Source organism: Rhipicephalus sanguineus, chromosome 5, assembly GCF_013339695.2.
Source record: "Rhipicephalus sanguineus isolate Rsan-2018 chromosome 5, BIME_Rsan_1.4, whole genome shotgun sequence".
Taxonomy (NCBI): domain Eukaryota; kingdom Metazoa; phylum Arthropoda; class Arachnida; order Ixodida; family Ixodidae; genus Rhipicephalus; species Rhipicephalus sanguineus.
In genome coordinates, this window is record NC_051180.1 from 25,160,780 (window position 1) to 25,182,700 (window position 21,921).

The following is a 21,921-nucleotide window of genomic DNA, read 5'->3' on the forward strand; positions in this document are numbered from 1 at the left end:
TAAAGGAAAGACAGCATGGTTAACCAAAGAAAGCCTCCGGTTGGCTACCCTTTACTTGGGAACTGGAAAGTGGGTGTTAAAGAATAAAAAAAACAAACTAGAAAATGAGTGTGACGAGAGTATACGGCGAAACAAACAAAACGGTCATGACTGTAGCACCGTCCAAGTGCTACATCAACATTGTCTACAAACAGTGACAGTTTGTCATTCAGTCCGGTTTCTCGAAGAAACCGCAACAACGCCCTCAGAGCGGCTCGTGTTGAAGACCGGGCAAGCCAATGACCTATCATTTTGTTGCCTGCGAGAGGGCGGTTGTGCAGCTGACCTAGTACGGCTGAGTGGGCTGCTCTTTCGGCGTTGAAGCGGGTGCACTTACAGAGAAGTTGCGTGACTGTTTCGCTGCACGTGAAGACTTCATATGACGGGCTATCAGCCGTTCCAATAATAAATGAATAGGCATTTGAGAAGTCACTCCAAGCCACAGACGGACAAAGACGGTAGAGTCACGACGTGATAGGCTGGAAGAAATACGTAGTTGGAGATGAGAGTCCAACGTATGCAGCCGTAGGATTGTGAATGTGGGTGTATTCTACAAGTTCAACGTTAGATGAAAGCGGATATATGCCCACCATCGCCTAGCATAGCATAGCCATTATGGAATAGTACACTAAGGGGCGAGAAAGGAAAGTGAGGTTGAGCATGAGTGGAGATCGTACAGCATAGCCATGTATAGTATAGCACAATATAGTATAGCAAAGTATAGTATAGTATACTATAGCAGAGCAAGATGTGGGAAAAGGTAGTGAAGTTGAGGAGGAGTGAATTGAGGGTGAGTAGGAGGGAAAGAAGGATGTCGGAGAGGGTCAAACATAGCACGACCAGATATAGCATAGTATAGCAAGGGATGGGGTAGCCATGTATAGTATAGTAAAACAAGAGGTGGGAAAGGGTAGTGGGAGTGAGGAGAAGTGATTCAAGGACTGGGAGGAGGGAAAGGAGAAGGGGAGAGAGTAAAGCATAGCATAGCCTTCTATACTATAGTATCTCAGCGGGTGGGAAAGGGGTGAATGAGAGGAGTGATTTAAGGGTAAGGAGGACGGAGAGGCTAACGCAAGTACCGTCTTGTACAGCATAGTATATATAGTATAGCAAGGGGTGGTAAAGAGAAGTGTGGGTGAGAAGAAAAAGGAGGAGGGGAACGCCACCAGCTCCGCTGTTTCCATAGTCTTCGCACGACTAGCGCGTAGCTGTCCCAATTTCTTTATCAGCTGTGGGTTGGGTATCAGAGTTTTTGCCTCTCGCTTCTTGTGTTTGTTGTTCAGCTAACAGAGGCGGGGCAGGAATCGCGGCTTAGTAATGACGTTTTCCTTTCACGTGCGCTCATAATGGTTGACCACAGAGCCGTCGTTGGTTACCCGGTATACCTGCTCAGCAGAAAACCGCCCCCATGGAAACCAAACAACGCATTTTGCGATAGCGCACCTTGTATGCAGCTCTTGCCGCGGGAAAGTAAAGTACTATGCAGTGCTCAAACAAAAGACACACCACCTCCAACGCTATAGTAAGCAGCTTTCATTTTATGAACCCCAAAGAACGCTGGACATTGTTGCGAGTAACACTGGCCGCCAGGTCACGTATTCTCAGTATCGTCATCGCTCTATGCCACTAGGCGGTCAGGGAGCATTTGGGGGCACTGTAATTGATCGGCTGCCGGACATTGGCCATGCTGCACGATAACAGTGCACTGCCAATCCCCTGGTATGCTGAGCAGTCCACCCCATTTCGGTGTTAAAAAGCTTTCGAAATATTACCATTAGTAGGGCACCGTTTCTTGAACTGCCCACTAAAGGGGCAGTTCCTGAGGGATTATGTTATGTACAAGATTTGTATAGTTAGACAGATTCAATGTAACATGACATTTTTTGTCAGCTATTTTTTTTCTCTATTGCTTCTTTTGTTCATGATGGTCTGGATGCCGCGAAAGCTGTATTTTTTATTTGTTTTTTTTTTATTTTGCTGTACGAACTGTGTACAAGGGCGTTGGGTCCTCTGTCAGGCTATATGCCTTTAGCCCCAACATCCTTTTGTTTCTTGTTCCTTGTACAAGAATACAATAAATCAAATTTTGAAATTGAAAATTGAAAAAAGGCTTTGTTTGTTTTCATTCTTTAAATTGTTGGTTTTGATTTATAGTCACCCGTTCTTTACGCAACGCCCCGTGGTCTGCCATGGCTGCTGCTACTGGGTTGACCAGTGTATGAAAGGATACGCTTTTCACACATATAAAGAAGAATTATGTAAGCGTTGTGCGTTGGGTCCACATTACTTTCATTTGTTTCTTTCCAGTTATTAACCGCAAGTGAGAGGCGTCCGCACAAGCCCATCGTCCCTAAACAAAACAAAAAACTAAAGAAGAAGAAAAAAAAAGCAAAGAGTACCTTCACTGCCTTGTGGGCAGACGAGAGGTTTTTTATTTTTTTTATCTTTCCTCCTTTCTCATCCTTCTGTTAGCCTTCCCAAATCCTCCTTGTAGCGTAGCCAACTGGAAGCTTTTCTGGTTAGTCTGTCTGCTTTCTGCTTTTCTCTTTCCTTCTTTCCTTCCCGTGGCTAACGTACAAATGTGCTCAATATTAGGAGATGCTTGAACTGTGCATATAACATACATTCAAATTCGAACCAATTTTGTATACGCAGGCTTGTTCAGACGACCATCAGTACACTGTTGCCTGAACATATCGGCGCATTCGGTGTCCCGGAGGATGCGTTAAGTAGAGTCTTACAGAAACATTGGCCGCGTATCTGCGTGCTTCGCTGCAAATGTCGTCTAAAGACGATAGAAGAGGCGCTGCGTGAGATATGGACGCCATCTGGCAATACGTCGGGAAACATGAGTGCTGTGTTGCGGGCTGGTAGTCCCGGCGCAGCAGCAGGCGAAGACCGGCGGTGACCAACGCGACCGGCGGAGACGCCAGCCAGCCCGAACACGCGGTTTAGCGCGAAGCGCTGAAGCAGAAGAAACGTCCGCACTCAACGAGTACTCTCCACACACTCTTTTATTTACACGTCGCCTGCGTAAAACAGGAATGCCAGAGCGGCGCCCCATGGCATTCGTACAGTGCAATACAGAACCTAAACCGAAACACAACAATGAGCTCGTGCAGAGGGCACGGAGGAAGGCAAGTTTCAGCGCAGTCGCATTTTCAGCGCAGCTTACGAAAGGCCTTTATAATTACATATGTATGCATTTTCTATTAAAGGAACACACAACCTAATACTTACCTAGTGATGTTGCGCCTCAGATATGCGTGATATTTACTTTTTGATCGACAAGGTTCACAAGTATGAACAGCCGAACCAGTTCAAGATGGCTGGCCCTTGGGCAAGTGGTTCAACTTTGGCCGAGTGGCTGAATCGAGTGACGTGCCGACAGACAGTAAGATAGACCAAAATTTCTCCGTTGAAGTATCCCAAGAAAGACTATCGTCTTTAAAACTTAAAACAAAGCGGGAGCACCCATCTGGTAGGGTCCATATTCTTCGTCCTCCACCCGAAGGAGGGCTGCACGATTTGTGCGGAAATCTTTAATGTAAGCGAAAGTTCTCGCTCCACAGTTGATTGTACCGAAGTTAGTAAAATTAGTGCTGCGTTTCACACTATGAAAAACTGCTTTAAGGTCAAAAGCCAGAATCGCTTTGTCGTTTTGGGCTACGGAAGTAGGTTTGATAATGTGTCTATGAAGTTGAAGTAGATAGTCTTGGGCAGCCATGCGAGGTCGAAAGCCAAACATGGTATCCGCAAAAAGCCTGCTTTGTTCAAAAAAAGGGTAATAACCTATACCTGACCATATTCTCCATCAGTTTACCTACACAGGACGTGAGCGAGATAGGCCGTAAATTATCGGTATTGACCCGTTTTCCAGGTTTCGGGATAAAAGTGACCAACGAGGTCTTGCACTCCTCTAGGAGAAGATGCGTCCCTTCATCGGAGCGCGTCATGACTGAGCATTTTTTATTTTTTTCTTCGAACTTGCGGCTTACTTTCCGTGTACTTGCGAGCGAGCGCGTGCGCGGGCACCTGGCGGCATCGCACGTCGGCAATGGTAACTATGCAGATAAGGGTACTTTCTTGGGCTAGTTGGTATCTATTCATTGCTACGTTACTGCGCACCACTTTGAAGACGAAGACTATGCATGCTATGCAACTGTTGCAGCTCACGATGCTCAAATCAGTCAATGGCCGTGGACTTTGGGTTTATGGCGTCATTTGTCGAGAGAAGAGGAAACGATTTCTAGCTCACTTTAAGAATTAATTTTAAATTCATGGCCGCGAGCGGCGTTATAATGTTTGGCTCGTGTTTTGTCAGGACCCTCGACTACCCATTGGCAGTGTTTTCTAACCATGCTGAAAAAGTGTTGCAGGGCTCCTTTAATGCAACGACTCGGGCTGCCGACTCTGCGAATGGTTCGGAGGAAAAAATGCGATAGAATAAGATTTCAGTCTCCTACCTGAAGACCGTCGTCCGCACCAGACCTTTGTATGAGAAAGTCTTTCCTTACAGGATTATACTTACCTCGACCTCGTTTGTTTTTCTTTTTTTGCGTTTATGAAATAAGTCATTGCTTGCCTTTAAGTGTATTATCAAAAAAAATAACAATATAAAGCGTGCAGTAGAGGCTTATAGGCAGTGCACTGTCCTACAGTACAGTATGAAGGCTTTAGCACAGCCATTTAAAAGGAGATTTTTGTATACGTTGCGCTGCAACGCATGATTGTTTGGCGAGCGCGAATAAAAGATGAAGATAAATTACGATGGCAATAAAAAAGCTAGTGCGACGGTGATCGTCTTCCAGATAAGGGTACGCGAAAGCGAAGCGGCGAGAAGAAATGTACGCGTGGGAGTCGCAATTTATATAGCCATCCCTGAGGATTCACACGACTTGGCAGTAGATATTGTATTTCACAATCGTGAAGCAACCTTCTCCAGCAATTATTTTTATTTAGCTCTTCATGGTTTCGTCATGACTTTTGTAGGCTCCCTTAGCTATGAAGCTAGTTGTCCTCCTTTGAATCCTTCATGTTTCATTGTTGCTTCTCCGTCGACCTCGCTCACATTTCCTTGCTTGAAAACTTCTGATCCCCAATATAATGACGCAATGCTTTCCATCGAAACTGAACTCGTCTGCTTCGCGATTCCCATGGACTCTCAAGTTTCTAAAGCCCCTGTAATTTGAACCATTGCTCACTGAAAAATTAGAATTTTTCGCACTGCTTTTTTCATTTAGCTAGCTCACATCTTTTCACACAGCAACTGCCTAATCTTGAAAAATTGAATTGACAGGTACCGGAAAGAAAGAAAAAGATGGTTGATCCCTCCGTCATAGGAATCGGAATATCACGAAAGTAAAGCATGCCCTTACAAAAGTAACTGAATGTTTACAGCACATTGATATAACAGATTGCACAATGTATATTGATGTCTGGCAGCTATAGCACCGTTTAACGTGGATGCACCCACTTTGATGATTGCTGGTGCATCTCCATGCCGACGACTAACGTCCACGTTAAATGATTAAACAAACCCTGTGGTAGTAGTTAACGGTGAAAGCGTAATAAGAGAACGATGTGTGATAGCCAGAAGAGCGTCGCATATTGGACGCGGAACTTCGTCGCCATCCCGCGGCATGTTAAAATGTTGTTGAAGACTACGGCTAGAGGGAAACGCAAAGCGCGTCGTGCCGCCCTGGTAGCCTGGCCGCGATTGTTCTCGGGGCGAGCGCGTGAGCTCGGACAGCGCCCTCTAGAATATTTGCTCGGAACGCGGTGTTTCAGCCAGAAACTGACAGGCGCGCGTCCCAGAGCTATTTTCGGTTTGGATTAGCGTGATGCTATGAGGGAGGCCGACGCTTTTACGACGCTAAGGCTAAGATCGCCACCTCGCAGTGTTTTACGACATTGACAAAATTGAACTTCTATTGAAAACGAGCCGAAAGAGACGGACGTGTAACGCGTTGCAGGTGCTAATCGCGGAGGCCAGAGTAATGACGAATTACTTTATTTACCGCTCCCAGAGGGCAACACCAGCCCGCCGACCGGGAGAGAGGTAGCAGGTGGTAGATATAAAAGGCGCGTTTGTAAATCCACTGGAGTCTGTGGCCATGGCTCAGTGGATAGCGTGCCCGGCATCTGTTGTTGCGGTCCAAGCCGTCGTGGGTTCGATGCCCACTGACGGGACATTTTTTATTTGCCTTCTAATCGTGTACATTTTTTCGGTGTCATTTCCGTGACGAAAATACGTCACTGAAGTCTTGTGGACCCCGGCATAAAACTCTTTCGTGTTAAAAAATCACAGCATATCCACGGAGTGAATGATGATGAGTGGGCGAAGCTGCGGAGGTTCATCGGTAAACCGTGAATCTTCCGTGAATTCTGCCCAGTACATCATCACCGACGTGAGATCGGGCGCGTTGATACTAAAGGTTCGATGAGTTATGACGACTTGCAGCTCACTTTAATTTTACACGTACGCTGTGAATTTTCATTGTTTAGAAAACCATCGCTTTAGAAAACATCTGGCGTCTTTCGTTAAGCAGCTGGCGTCTTTTCGTTTTGCTTTAGAAACATCTGGCGTTCTTCCGTTTTGCTTTTACAAAACATCTGGCGTCTTTCGTTGGTTTATTTCATCAATCAACGGCGTTTTGAACAAAATTTTTATTGTTTAATCACGCACAGGAGAAATCTCACCAGGCACTACCTTGGAGGTAAAGAATGGCTGCTAATGGGAATGAGAGACAGAAGAAGTCGGCTTTTAGCTACCGCTGCGAATTTTTTATTGTTCAACAACGCACAGGAAAAATCTCCCGGCACCACCTTGGAGGTCAAAGCGTAAGACTGGTTACGCACTACGACTACGACTACGAGGGACGAACGGGTGCCGCCTTAAGGAGCTTCGCCCCTAAAAGAACATTGCTAGAAATGCTCCAAAATTCCCCTACTCACAATCGGCGCACATGATACCATTCTTGCATGATACCCGAGTCATTCCTTATATCTACTGTCTCTCAGCATGCAGAAACGATGTGCTCAAAATGACCATGTTACGTTAGCTTACTTTGTGCCAGTGAAATATGCAAGAATATTTGAACTTGTGACTTTATGCGTTATCCGTTGCATCACGGCGTCGACGACATGAGTAATTGCACAGCGTTTCTCACGAACAGACTTTCTCTTCATTGATGCGAATGCGATGCCTCGAATTTGGCTTCACACTGCCCGCAGGACAAATATGCTGCCTAAGGAATATGACTGCATCATAATGGTTCTTTCGACATACCGGTCTTTCCTCTGTGTCAATACATTGAAGCAACTGGTAACACCTTTGCTTATCTTTTAACTTCTTTTGTGAAGTATGCGTCTGTTAAAACGTTCCAAGAAAGTAATTTGAGTAAGTGGCCCCCATCCCAAACATTCTATTTCTTGACAAATTTCAACTACCTGTTTGTTTACAACATCGGTACGTGTTTTTCTACCTTAATTTTCGTTAGGTTAGTATCTGAACGGGAAACAGAGCAGTAGCACCGAATAAAAAAAAAGGCTTCGCGTTTCAAATATACGCTGATAAAATACCAAGTATTCTTTATGACAGCGATTTGCACGCAAGAAAGCCGAAGTTCTTTCCGATTGAGCAGTTTGGTATGGCCTCACAAAAGTTCTTTGGTCTGCATTTTGGAATAATATAGACCCATGTGGCAACAGGCTACGTACATTAACTTCCTACATTGTTGGCTTAGCTACATCACAATGTTACAGAATTACGTGTCTTAGAATGTAAACCTCACTTTCTCTTTATGTAACCATGCATTTAGTTTTCATTCAGTGATTCAGTAATGAGTAATTTCAGAACAAATTAACTGTCATAAGAACGGACATAAAATGACCACATTTCACTGAACATTCATACGTGAGAAAAATCATCAGGTGATATGAAACAGTCAAAATGAAATATCTTTGTAGAACATTTAAATGTAATGAAAAGAACAACACAACAGGTGTGCTCCCAGTTTACGATGCATTTAGAAACCACCCGCAATTCGAATACAGGTTGTACTAGCGTATTTTACTTTTTTTTTTCAACATCTCACTTTTTTATTCCTCGTTCCTCAGTACAGATTAGACAATACGGCTCAGCCTGTTAAACCTCTCTCTCTTTCCTTTCTGATTTACCTTACTTCATTTGTCTTTTTTATTTCTTAAATATGTTGCAAAATGCAACGCGCTGAAGCATGCATACATAAACACTGCGGGGTGTAAGAACAGAACTAAACGAGTGTAATTTTAATTTCACTAGTGCGTTAAAGCAGGCTCTGCGGGACGACAGCCGGTGCAAGTTCCGGCTAGAGCGCTCTATATTTTTATTCTGTAAACCTCTTGTTCACCCAGGGACGATATTGCAGTTACGCAAGTCTGTGTGTGCGCGCGTCTGCCCCGCTTATGTGCGAGCAATAAGACGGCCGGGTACTCGGTAAATCAACTCGCCAAGGAGGGTGCGCCTTTGAAGCGTTACGAAACACCGTCTCGGCAGATAGCAGCATGTTAGAACGTGATGATAGGAGAACGTATCGCCATTGCGAGGGGGAATTGATCGGTTTTAGGAGGGTTGCACGGTCAATGGTTTTTCGAGTTATGCAACAGAACAACCTAGAGTGAAGGAAAAGCGTGAAAGCGAAGGGGTGTTTTTGCTTTTCTGTCTACTTCGCTGCTTTTGCAGGTCTTCTACGTTTCTACTTAACAGACGTTCATATTATTCGTACAAGTTTCTTCGATTGCACTATGCGATATGAAATGCAGAAATGATTGCAAAGTACTGCTTGTTAAAAAAAGACTATTTATGGCTTTAAGCTACGGCGTAAAATAATTTTTAAAAAAGCATGAGCTATGTGGCGACTGCGAAACGAGTTCGATAAAAGGTTCGTTCTCAACACATCGCTTTACCTAGTAAACGGCCCGAATGAAAAATGATTGCTCATGCTGGAGCTAAAGGATACAGGTACGCCAGAGTAACCGAACATTGTACGCCATGTGGCGAAACGCCACAATGTTTATCCGCGATGTAAAATCATTAAACAGATAAAGAACCATGCCCCGTATGGTATGGAAGTTGCCTCAATATTATTTGCGATATGGCGTTTAATTTGGAACGCGGTTCATACTTCCCGACTCCCATGGCTATGTTTTAATATGTATCGGTTCAATCACCTTTGCTGAGGCTCTCAAGGCTCTCAAACGCAATTAAAATAAAAAAAAATAACTGTGTTGATGCTACCTTTCATTTTTTTCTTCTGCTTAACACTCACCCTTTTATTGGTGAATGCGCGACGTTTTATAAATATTGTTTATCGATTCAGATAAAAATGCAGGAGCTTGCTCAACGCACACAAGAAAGCGGGCTGTGTACATAGAAACTTCGACTATGCATCTGTATAGTAATGGTGACTTGGAAGTTTCCCATAATTGTAGCCATTGCAGCAATAACTTTTAAAAAATTAGATATAGGTACGCAATAAAATGGGAAAAGGACCTGTGTACAACGGAACCAATATGATACATTTGACGATATTTTTGAGTCACTATATCAGGCAGGACATGCATTATGATGCCCCGTGCTGCCTCTATCGACATGCACTGACTGCTGCTTCCAAAGCAAAGTCAACCGCATGAAGATCTGCAATCTAGAACTCATACAGTGCCGTTATTAATCCTTGAGACGCTCGCACAGCCTCGTCTTCCTGTCCCCAACAAACACGCGTATAGATTCAACGCATGTGGCACACAGCTGTTACTCTCCCAGATATGCCTAGGAGCATAGTTTGTAGCAGCGATATTGCCGTGTGCGTTTACAAATACGGGAAACTGTGACTCCCACTTCAAGCGCACCACATATGACAACATGACACGTACTGTCACATCGCGTAGTTTCTTATTTATGTATTTATTTATGTATTCGAGATAAGACACCTCATTCATATGTCATTCGAGAAGGGACACCAAGTGACATTTCAATGGTTGCCAAGTCACTGCGGCGTGCTTGGCAACGAACATGCCGATAATGCTGCTCGGTCAGCTTTGCAAGGAGACAAGGAAGAGGCTATACCGCTTTCAAGGTCTGATGCTGCTGCCATGCTTCAAAGGATCGCAAAGAATATTTCGCACTCAACACTGAATACGTCAAGAAGCCAAAACTATCGGCAACACCACCTTGACGAGTTGCGGCGACTTCAAATACCGTCTGGACTCCGCCGAAGAGAGGCCACTCTGCTATGCCGCTTATGGCTAAGAGTGGCTTTCACGAAGTCATATTCGTTTCGAATAGGGATGGCCGACAACGCTCTTTGCGACGCCTGCGGCACCGAGGAGACCTTGCAACATATCTTCTGCGACTGTCCTCGCTACGCTGCGCAGAGACGATCCCTGGTATTCGCTCTCGCTCATCTTCACAACAGACCATTGACACTAGACACGATTCTCCAATGTCATCCTGATAAGTCATTGAGAGTTCAAGCAACCAAGGCATTGCTCAAATTCCTAAGGACAACAGACTTACACGAGCGGCTGTAGACTTTTTAATGATGCCGCATACCGCACAAGACTGCCGCTCTACGCTGTGACGTTATGTGTGTGCGTGTGTGTTCCCCTCTCTTTCTCTCTTTCTTTACTCTTCTTTCGATCTCCCCCATCCCTTCCCCCTGTACAGGGTAGCATACCGGTTATGCCAAACAGGTTAACATCCCTGTCTTTCCTCTCTCCCGTTTTCCTTCCTTCTTATTTAACGAGGCCCCCTACGTGAGTGTGACCGACGGCGCTGCGTAAAAGACGCCAGCGTACAGTACAACTTTTCTATAACTGAATTCAGCCGCGATGAATCGATCACAATAATTAGGTTGCTTAATTTAAGGTACTCTGAAACTTCTCAAACAAATCCTTGTCACCAACTCCACCCAGTGACCTGCTACGCTGAATCATCATATGCGCATAACCTGAATTTGCATACCCTAGTCCCCAGTTATCTCCTTAATTGAAGCCTCGATAGAGTGTACAGTTATCTTCTTAAAAATTTCATTGCGCCTATGGCTCACTGATCACGCTTCGTATCTCTTAATGGCTTACTTAAGCGCAACGTCGGCACTTCTTCCGTCGCCTCGCATATTAATTAAGGACCAGTAGTGACTTCACATTATGCGTATTATAAACTTTAAAAATCAAGGCTGCGGGAAATCCGAGCCGATATTTCCACCGCACCGCAAGATAGCAACGCGGAAGCCACGTGCGCCGATAAATTAAACAGACGAGATCACAGTCTCATGTGATAGTTTACGCAATATATACCGTTATACAACTTTAGAGCAGAAGCGCAGAATGTGGCTAGTTCGCTGTGGCGCTGCAACTGTCTTCCTGAGCAGTGCAATGGAACCGCGCCGAAAGCCAGCACTCCTCTTCACGCTCGGAGATAGTCACTGAGCGCTCACGTTCATACCTGTATTATTTTCTGCACCATTCAATTTTTCAGATATCTTTCAACAGCGTTGTTGTTTTTTTTCTAACGTGCTTTGTTTTCTTTAGCCTAGAAGATTGTTTATATGCGTCTTTGTTGGCACGCCGACGGCAGGAACGGGAAAACCAGAGACGACGTGCGACGCACTGAAATTTATTAACGAGGACGAGAATCCGCAATTCCTTTTTTGCTTAGCATTAATTTAGCGACGCGCGCCAAGGCTTATGCTGCCTCTGCTTTCTCAGAGCGTAAATTGCACTGGCGTGTGAATCGCGTACAGAAAGCTCAAAAAGCATTCCTGTTTATCTTTTTTTCCCACTCCACTTCAATGTAAACTCCTTTCTAGTTTGTAAAGGCTTGTTTTTATTCTCGCGAGGTGGCACATTTTTACACACTTCTCTTTTTTTACGGTAAGCAATTTTGGGGCGTCACTAAAGGCAGCTCTACGGCGTTGCTGCTTCCCATAGTCGTCGAAATAAGTAAAAAAGAACATTCCTGATGTTGTCGCCTGGAAAGACTTTTTCTCGTCGGCGGCATATCACGTCAGCGTATCGAGCGAGCGAGTTGATCGAGCGAGATCGAGCGAGAGCTTGTGTGCTTCGTGAAGCTTAGACGTTCGTACGCTTCCACTACGGCGCCGACATTTTTGCTCCAAGTTCTGATGCTCTATTTTTGCAGAGCCGTTCGCGCAAAGCGTATTTGAGAATGCTCAGGAGATCATCTAGACGACTGTCTACCTTCTGTCGAAGCGCACATAAAAATATGAAGAACAAAGAAACATGAAGTTGTCATTATAATCGTGCTGCTCCTGGTGTTTCGGCATAATCTCACCTCGACAAGTCGTGTTCTCTGTTTGTATACACAAATATTGTTTTGTTCAAGCTCTTTTTTTCCTGCATGTTATTAGTTTTTACAACATCCTGTCTCCCAGCCTGTCTTTGTTCTAGGTAAAGATCGTTAATAGGCTTCGGCGTTTTGCTGTATCTCTGTTGTTATTTTCGTTTACAGAGGCACAGGGCAAACCAGAAACGCGTTTGTTTCACGTGTCGAATTGCAACGAACTCTGTAACACAATATAGAATTATGGCTTTTTTTTTCAAGTTTATCACAGACAAATTCAACACCGGAGCAATACATGGGTGTCGACCTGCAGCACCAGTGGTGAAGATTGACTTATAGCAACGCTCTGATTTATTAGCATTGATTGTGAAGGTTGTTAGGGCGCCTTAACGCTATAATATATGCCGACTGCTGAGATTCACGAACAGCATATTCGCCAAAAAACGTCTTCGGAAACTTTCTGCACAAAATTTCTCACTGCAAAAACATCAGAATAATGACACGAAATTACCCAATCACGTTTGAGAGCTGTGCTGTGTCCGATACAAAAGACCATCTGGTGAAAACAAAGCTTTCAGCATCGTTTCGACCACGTCATATTCAGCCATTAGTTGTTACTGGTGTGAATTGAAACTGGTGTGAATTGAAAGCTTTGGTTCGTCAGCTGCGTTATTTAAAATCTTACTTTCAGTGTCTAGTGCATCAGTCTCTAGCGTTTTTATTGAATATATTTCTTACGAAATTCTTTAGCCCCTGTTTGGTTACAATATAATTCACATAAATATATGAGGTTAAATGTTGCCCGCATGTGATGATTGATCTCCATGTTGACTGTAGACATTATTAGATGCTTTATTATAAATTTGAATTTTTTGTTTTCCTTTACATTATCTGGGTGTTATTGAAATAGGATATTACATGTGGTACGCATGATATATGTTCTGATGATATACTGTGAGAACATTTTTTTACGTATTTTTCTTTCTTTTTTATAGCTCTATTACTCGTTGTTACCGTGAGGAATTTGAGTTATATGTTCTATCTCTAAATGGTCAAGAGCTTAGGAGTAGCTGGCGCCTTATTTGTGCGCCAAGGTCTCCTCACGTCATATCAATAATTATAAAAAGGAACAATACGTATATACGTATACATGAAGATAGACTCACATGTACATCTGTTCCTAGCTTTTTCAGTGATTTGTTTACCTTACTGTGCGCTGTGTACTTAGAACCGTGTGTTGAAATTGGCTGTGCGTAGTTCAATGACCGCTTTTAAATACATTATAATTGCAAATAGGCTTCAGCATTAGACGCAGAAACAGTGAACTTAAGTGCATTATACATGCGTTCTTTTTTTATATAAAGTTATTCTCCTTTGAGGTTTATGAAATTTTATATGCGCACACTCTATAAGGCAATGACTTTCCGGTTAAATGTCTGTCCGTCGCAATTTTTTGTTTATCTTGCAAGTTACACGGTTTTTCATTTCTAGATATATAGGAGGCCTCAGTGAATGCCATCCCAAGAGCTGCGGGATGAGAAGACGGCGCTCCATTTTTTACACTTTTTACTTTAGACCAACGAAACGGTAACGCTTACCGAAGCACATGGTTTTCTCGTTCGCAAGAAAAACAAGCGAATATGTGCTCAGCGATCAGAAATAACAGCGTTGGACTGTTTTTCAGTGTCCATCGCGAAGTAAAGTGGCAAGTTTTCATCGCTCAACGCGTCAACGCGTCAACGCGAAAGCCTGTCGAACGCACTCCATCTCCATTGCGGCATCCATCGACAACACTGCACCTTATCTGAAATGCTGCACACCGCAATTCTTAGCTGGGAGAAAGAATGCGATGATCAAGTGAAGAGCGAGAAAAACGGCCACCAAGCAAACACAAACTAAACAGTGCACGTTCGAAAGAGACGCAATGCACAACCGCCACGAAATTACTACAACAGAAAGCGAAACGGAAGAGCGGGGTTCTATAGCAGGTGCCATGCACCAACGCCCCCAAATGTTTTCAACTTTCTTCTTTCTGAGTGTGCGCTCGTGAGAGCGCTAGCTTTGATGGTATTATATAAAAGAGCGGGAGGAGGTTTGAAAAAGAAAGAAGGGCGCTGAGGCTTGCGCTATAGCTTGTGGCAACTCGCAGCTGTAGTGAAGTTTCATGATGTGTCCACACCTAGGAAGCTGGAGGAAATGACGGGCAATAGGAGAGTCGCTAGAGGCCCCCTCCATCATCCAGAAACGTCCGTTTTATCGGCTTGCAGAGGGATTCCCACAGCTCCCGAGCCATTAAGGCGATATCGTTTGCTCCTTGGCCGTGGTGGTGAGCGAGGGAGGCTGAGTAGGTGATGTGACGCTAACGTCCGTTAGGCTGTCCGCAGGCGATTGTGAGAGGCTCGCTCGTAGACCTAGCTATTTCACATGTGTGGGTCAAGGCGTTTAATAAATTATACACTTTTATGAAAACTCTAGGACGTAAGGGTTATGCCACCGCATTACGCAACGCGATTGCCACCTTGATAGCAGTAGGAAAACGCTCGCGAAGAAGGAATGTAATGTAAGAGTAACGTATTGGGATTTTGGTCACACCTTCATTTCTTGCTAACATGAGAAACTTATACATAACGTATTGAACTGTACAGCGCAGAATACAGCACGAAAGACGATAAAGCACACACGGGCAGTGCTGGTTGTCCGTGTGCGCAAAAGACTGTTCCTAGAGGCGTGCCGTATTAAGGAAAATGGAGCTAAGTGCATCAGCCGGCCCTCTATCTCCTTAAGCGATAAAAAAATTGAGTTCCTGAATGTCACGCACAGGCGGTAAATAGATTGGGATACTTCTCTTGTTCTTGTCTTTTGCTCATAATCAAGTTTCTTTGCGCATGCGGGTACACGTTCAGGTCTGTATCGTGTGCACTAAGCCTTCAGTTGAGAAAAGAGCGCTGTCCGTGTTTCCTTCCTCGTCTTTCGCCCTGTATTCTGCGCTGTACAATTCAGTACGTTACGAATCAAGAACAACTAGCCCGGCTGTCAGTTATGATGAGTAACTTATTGTGCAAACGGCATGCATTTTGTTGCACACACAAGATTTTACGTCTGAACGTGTACGACTCAAGTTCTTTGTGTTCCTTCTTAAAGTAGGTAATGCGCACACACACAAAAAGAGAAATACACGGACAGCAAAAGGAAAGAGGGGGCACAGATCGTCACTTGCAACTGGGGTTTACTACGAAAGAAAACTCCTGCATGTACTCAACGTTCTACATAGCACCCGCTGGAGTAGCTTATAAGCTCGCCCAAGTATCTGCTCTTCTAAATCTGCTATAGCAGGTTTAGAAGCGCAGACACTTGGACGAGTTTGTAAGGATCCATGAGCGATCGCCCTGTTTGGTTCTACTTTTTGTGTCTTATTTTTTTGCGTTTTTAAGTTCCATCCACCGAGCAGCTAAAGTTTAGTGCTGCAAAGCTTGAGGACATAGGTTCGATTAGCCTCCATAGTTACGTATTCCGATAAGCGTGAAATGCGAAAACAGCCGTGTGCTTAGATTTAGGTGGAAGTTAAAAAACTCCATATGGTAAAAATAAATTTGGAATGCTACACTATACGGTGTTCCTCATCATAATAATATTGTGATTTTTACCATCCTTGACACAAAGGCCGCGGTGCATGCGTCTGAGATAAACAGATATCTTAAGTTTCTTGACTTTACACAAGTTGCCTTGTTGCCTTAACAAATTATTTGCTCAGGCTAGGTGGTGAAGCATTTCCAAAGGTATACACCGGTATGTCTCCCACATGGACAACACAAAGAGACTCAGCCAAGTGGTCACTGCCAACTGAGGCTTATTATCGAAGATATTGATATATAAAGGACAGGCACCGCCAGTATAGCATGTTAACTGGCTGCTTTATGGCAATTCGTTTGAGCAGCAAAATTAACGCCCACCGAGGAATGGCAGGATCTGTCAAGGGCGTTAGAAAAAGAGGTCTTGACTGCATCTCTATCAGCGAATTGTTTGTTAGCTGAAGTGTTGGACAGGAGCGGGTTTGTGGCTCGGTGTTCATGAAGCCAGCAGGTGTCACTCGGTGAAAAGAAACGCTTAATGTCGAGAAAGCGGATCGAGTCAGTTGTCGCCGTTTCGTGCGCTGTAACAGCTGGGCAATCACGGCCGATATTGAGCCTCGCCTCTATTAGCTTTTCAGATGATAAGCCTCGCACAGTAGCTAGAATAGCGCACTGGCTAAGCGTTCCTTAGGAGCTCGTAATCAGGGGTATCCGGCAAAGCAGCAAGTTTTCTTTCTTATTTCGTGTATTACGCGTCACGCGTACTGGAGTAATGGCACGCGTCACGACATCAGGCTGTCAGAGTCACTCGAGCAAGTGACTGAACGCGCCCGTGTGCTGAACAAATGACATCTGCGAAACAAACTCAGTGGAAGCCATTCGTCTTTGGCCCGCTTTGGCTGGCGTACCCGCTACGGTGAGTGGGAGGCGGTGGGCTGCCTTTCTTTTACCATTAAGGCCACCGACAACGAATCACTCTTACGCCCATGGCAGGACCAGGTCACTAATGATTCAGCCTCTGCTTGTTTACCGGGCAGCCGAACATTGGCTGTGTGCTTCAGCCCAGTGGTGCGAAGGGGCCATCGATGTGGAATGCACGCAACGGGAGTGTATATGGACAAACGCTAATTCAAAGTAGGTCGTTCTAGTGGGATCAGTGATAAGGAACTCGGCTTCTGGATTGGAGTTCTTTTCCTGACTGAAGTGTGTTGAGAATACCGCGGCACGGAAGTTGTATGAGAATACTGTGAGGAAGTGTGCGCGTGTTTGCGGAACACACTGCGATAAGCTTTAAAGAGATACTGAAGCGAAATTTGAAAATTTTGCGAGAACTCTGAAAATGAATCCTCAGTGTGCGATTACATCGAAACGAAGTCGTCACTTACATAACTTTTCAGCGGGTACTCTTATTTTATATGTTTTTCTGAGCGTGCGCCAAGCCACTCGGCCAACGGGAGTTGGAAGCCATGACGTCATGACACCCTCATTCGAGAGCCGGCCGGCCGGCCGCCGTCTTTCGAAGCGCGCACGCCGTCCCATTGCTGCACAGCATGCATTCATGTCGTGGTGCATCTACCAGCGATGAATTCACCTGGGATTATCGAGACCATTTCAACTTGCCAAGAAATATAATTGCTTACAGGTTACGAGCCTCCTGTGCCAAGCGACGAAGAGGAGCAGGAAGCCGCGGACGTGCCAGCCAGGCAGTCCGAACTAGCATCATGGTCCAACGTGCCGCGGCAGCAGTAGCTAAAATGCGTGGTTTCATCCGCTTCGATGAGGCAGAAAGGCAGTTATTGCGGCTTAATCGAGGCATCATAGTCCGTCGCTTTGTTTTTACCTATGCGGTCGGCGTTCGACTGCTGCACAGTTTGTTTTCGTGCGACGAGGCACCAAATGTGTGGAATTTCTCAGCCGTTTAATATAGCGCTGTGCAAACGGCAGCTATTGTCACATGCACGCTACCACAAGCCATTACAGCTTGAATTAATCATTTAATCGAAATTGGTTGGCTTCGTCACGATAGAGAGCACGGAATAATCGAAACCAAGTCTCGTTTGCGCGCAGCACAGCTAGGTGGCGCCACCGTCCCATGCTTTTGCTGTTTTTTTTTGTTGTTTTTGCAGATGCAGCTAAATGAATGCACGAAGTATTCCGAGTTAGCAAGTAATGTCAATTTTAAATGTGTCCAGGCTTGGCATGATGGCTGAACAGCACGTATCTAAAGTATACGCCGCTTGTCATCTCTAGGAAACGTGTGCGATGGTGCGTCGCGACCGACGATGCTGTTATGACAGCCTTCGGCGCAGCAGTAGCTAGGCATTTCCTTCTGCCACGACTAACGCTTCAAAACCGAAGACCGCGGAAAAACATGCGTCATACAAAGAGATAAGTTTCCGCGACGTTTCAGACGTACCAAAATTGCAAGCGAGTCGTGCCGACAGCAATGAACAGGCACCGCGGCACCCGCGGCAGCTGCGGCCGCGCGCGCGCGGGGTGTCATGACGTATTGCATCTGGTACCTGCGGCCGCTTAGGCGCTAGGCACAACCGAAAATCACTGAAAAATTATGTTTCTCGTCCTTTTTTTCAAATCTCTCTGTTGTATTTGCCATTTTTAGCACTTAAACTCTTGTTCTGCTGCTAAACATTGCCCGCAAAGTTATCGTTCCGTATCCCTTGAAAGGGTCACTCCGAGTTCAAAAAAAAAGAAAAGAAAAAAAGCTTTCTTTTTCGCTTTAACTACCCTTCCTTTAGGTGCTATTTTCTCCTCACCCGTTATTTCTTCATAAAACACATGGACAATTTCAGCAATAACCGTTGAGCCTGTCACGATCTCGCACTTTTGGGCTAAATGCTGTTCTCTCCGTTTGCTAAGTCGAATACGAACAAACCAAAGTGAAGTCAGTTGAGTTGATCGCGCACGATGGACATGCGAAACAGGGCAAAACAGGCGTGCGAGTATATGGCCAAGCAAGGTGGGTGACAATTCACAACTGATATCCCTCGCATATATACACCAGTGGAGTGCTTATTTCCTCATGACGTCACGTCAACAAACTGCTGGCTTCATAAAATGTGCCGAAAAGACGGTAACCGCCAAGAGAGAATAAAGCTCTTGTTCTTTATATATTCAGAGGTTCCTTAGGGGCCCTTTAGGAGATCAAATTCCAGTTTCAGTCGCGAAACGTATGGTAGGGTTATGAGGCATGTCGTACTGGGAGACTGCGTTAATTTTGACCATGTGCTGTTTCTTACGTACACCTAGATCGCGAGCATCCTCTCATTGCCATCCCTCCTCTATCTAAATGCAGCCACCGCAGCCGGGATCAAATTCGGCGCCTCGAGGGCAGCAGCGCAACGCTTTATTTCCGCTGACCTACAGCAGCGGAGGTGTAAAAGTGTTGCACAAATTATTACACGGCTTAATCTGTCAGCGCATTCAGACTTTAAGCCCTGAAGCCTTAATGACATTACGAAGAATCTTCGTACGCAGCACTTCTTTCGCCTCACTTCCAACGATGCGTATGCAGCAGCAACGCTTGTCGATTCACGTCGATCCTATTTTTATCTATGGAGTGACCCATCCTCTCAAGCACACTCGTCTGGACACAAGTTGTACAGGCAACAGCACTAAATTTCAATAAAAACATCTCCATGAAACCTGATACAGCGACGGCATCGCAGGAACAACCGCTCTCTTTTCACGTCTCAAGGCGATTTGCCGTAATCTTATTAAAGGTTTCTTCTCTTCCCTATCCCCCCCTCCTCCTTACCCTACTTTCAACCCACAGCCATCTTCTTTTACGCCTCTTTGTTTAACTTCTTATCACAAGGGAGGTATACGCCTAGTACGAACGAAGTGCGAAAAAGCGAAATACGCAAGTTTCGCAACCGACGTCAATGTTGGAGGCTTACTCGGTGTAACGGCCGTTCTTTCTAGAGCGCTAATCCGTTTAAAGTTCTACGCCTCAATGCTTATAGAACCACTCTCTTCCTTTAGGTCGCAGCCTTGTTGCTATACAAACCTCGCCATTGTCCCTCGACCGGGCAACGCTACGTACTCTGTGAATCGTGTTTGTTCCGCTAGAGGAAACGATGTTCCTACACTTCTGCGCTTGCTGCCAAGAATGGCGAGCTGTCAGGCGAAACGCCTCGTTCTTTCCGCAACATCCCTCAATATGCGTTACTGCGTGTGTTGGAAGAACCGGAAAGACGCTGTCGTCGCAGAATGCCAGCTTTCCTAACTCCATTTTTCACTTTTATTTGGTCTCACCTAATGCTTTTTTCAAGAGATCCGGCGATATTGCAGTGGAGACAGTGTTCGTCACTAACGATAATATTTTATCAGGATGAATAAATGTTGGTTAGAAGGGTGCGCCCTATATCAGAGGCGTGACATCAAAAATGACGCGAAATAAATAGTATAGACCTACAGCCTTTTGTTAAAAGTTCTCGACGCACTAGCAACCGTCCTTAGACGACTGACATATGCAATTTCTTAAAGCGTATAATTATCTCGATGTCGGCAATGAGCATTTCGTGAGTTCTAAAAAAATGCCTATTGATTTTTATCTACCATTCATGCAAGACTGATAGTCAGAGTTCAATAACCTTTTTTTTACAAGTCATGAAACGTTCAGTGCCGGTATCTGCTTTGTGTAGACGCTTAACAAAAGGATAGGAAAATTAATTACGAATGCGCACGAGTATGATCGAGAAATTACACGTTTATAGGTTCACTATAACCGCCTTGTCGAAATGATGACTATATTTCAATTTAGGCAAGTAATAATTCTGGGATATATTTGAGCGTGAACGGACGGGACAGAAGAAGAGAAGACCACTGCACGAGCGTCCATCCGTTTGCGCTCAAATCTATCCCAGAATGAACCAAAGCGCCCAACAAAGCATTTTATTAGGTTACCTTTCTTCTGCAGTAAGCCCTGTTTTTTTATGTTCTTTCACTCGCCAAGAGCGCTCGTGCAGTCTTCTCGTCTCTTTGCGTCTCTTCTGCTGTTTGGTTTGGAGGAGAGAGTCCGAAACATATACATACACGCGCTAAAAGCAGGCAGTTGCAGCCTTCAAGACAAGACCGCTTGTCGAAAAGCTGGCTCCAGCGACACCTCGTGCTGACTAATTTTATTGCTATAGCAATTATATGGACACTCCCGACGGGTTTTCGCCGTCGCCGTCATGTCCTGTATAAAGCCCAAGTTGATAACACCCAACAGCGCATAGTATGTTCTACCGCTGGTAAATGCGCGTGAACGGGGGCGACGAACGCTGCTAAAGCACAGATCAAACGAGCCGGCCCATCTCCGTCACTCGGATGGCGCGTGCGATAACATCACCCCGCTCGGGAGGCCTGCCGTCGAAGCAGAGAGGAAACGCCCCACCCGTCTTGAACGAGCATGACAAGACGCGAGATGGGAGGGGGGAGGGGTGCCACTCGAGCAGCAACTTTGAACTTTGATTCTAAGGGCGCGGTCACGATCGCTGGCGCGCGCCCTATCTCGGCAGCCATCAGCGGGCGACATATACACTTCTAGGTGCTCCGCTCTCAACGCGAAGAGACTGTGCGGAAAGGGCATCTCTCCCTGGAGCGGCTGTATTCTCTTACACCAGTGTTTTGTAGAGTTGCGCCAGATCGGATCTAAAAGAGTTAGCTGGCAGCCTCACTTGGTATAACATTACAATTCATTGCTATCGCACTGATTGCTTCGTTCTTGCGGTGAAACTGTGACCATTTTTTCATTTCATCAGGTCAGGGGTGTAGCCAGAGAAAAAGAGGGGCGGGTGTTCAAACCCCCCTGCCCCCGGAATGTTTAATTTTGCGTGTGTATATATACACGCACACATACAAGCGCAGGCACGAACACACATGAATTATAGTTAAACCACCCCCCCCCCAAAAAAAAAAAATCTGCCTACGTTACTGCTTCAAGCTTAGCTTAGCAGGTATCAA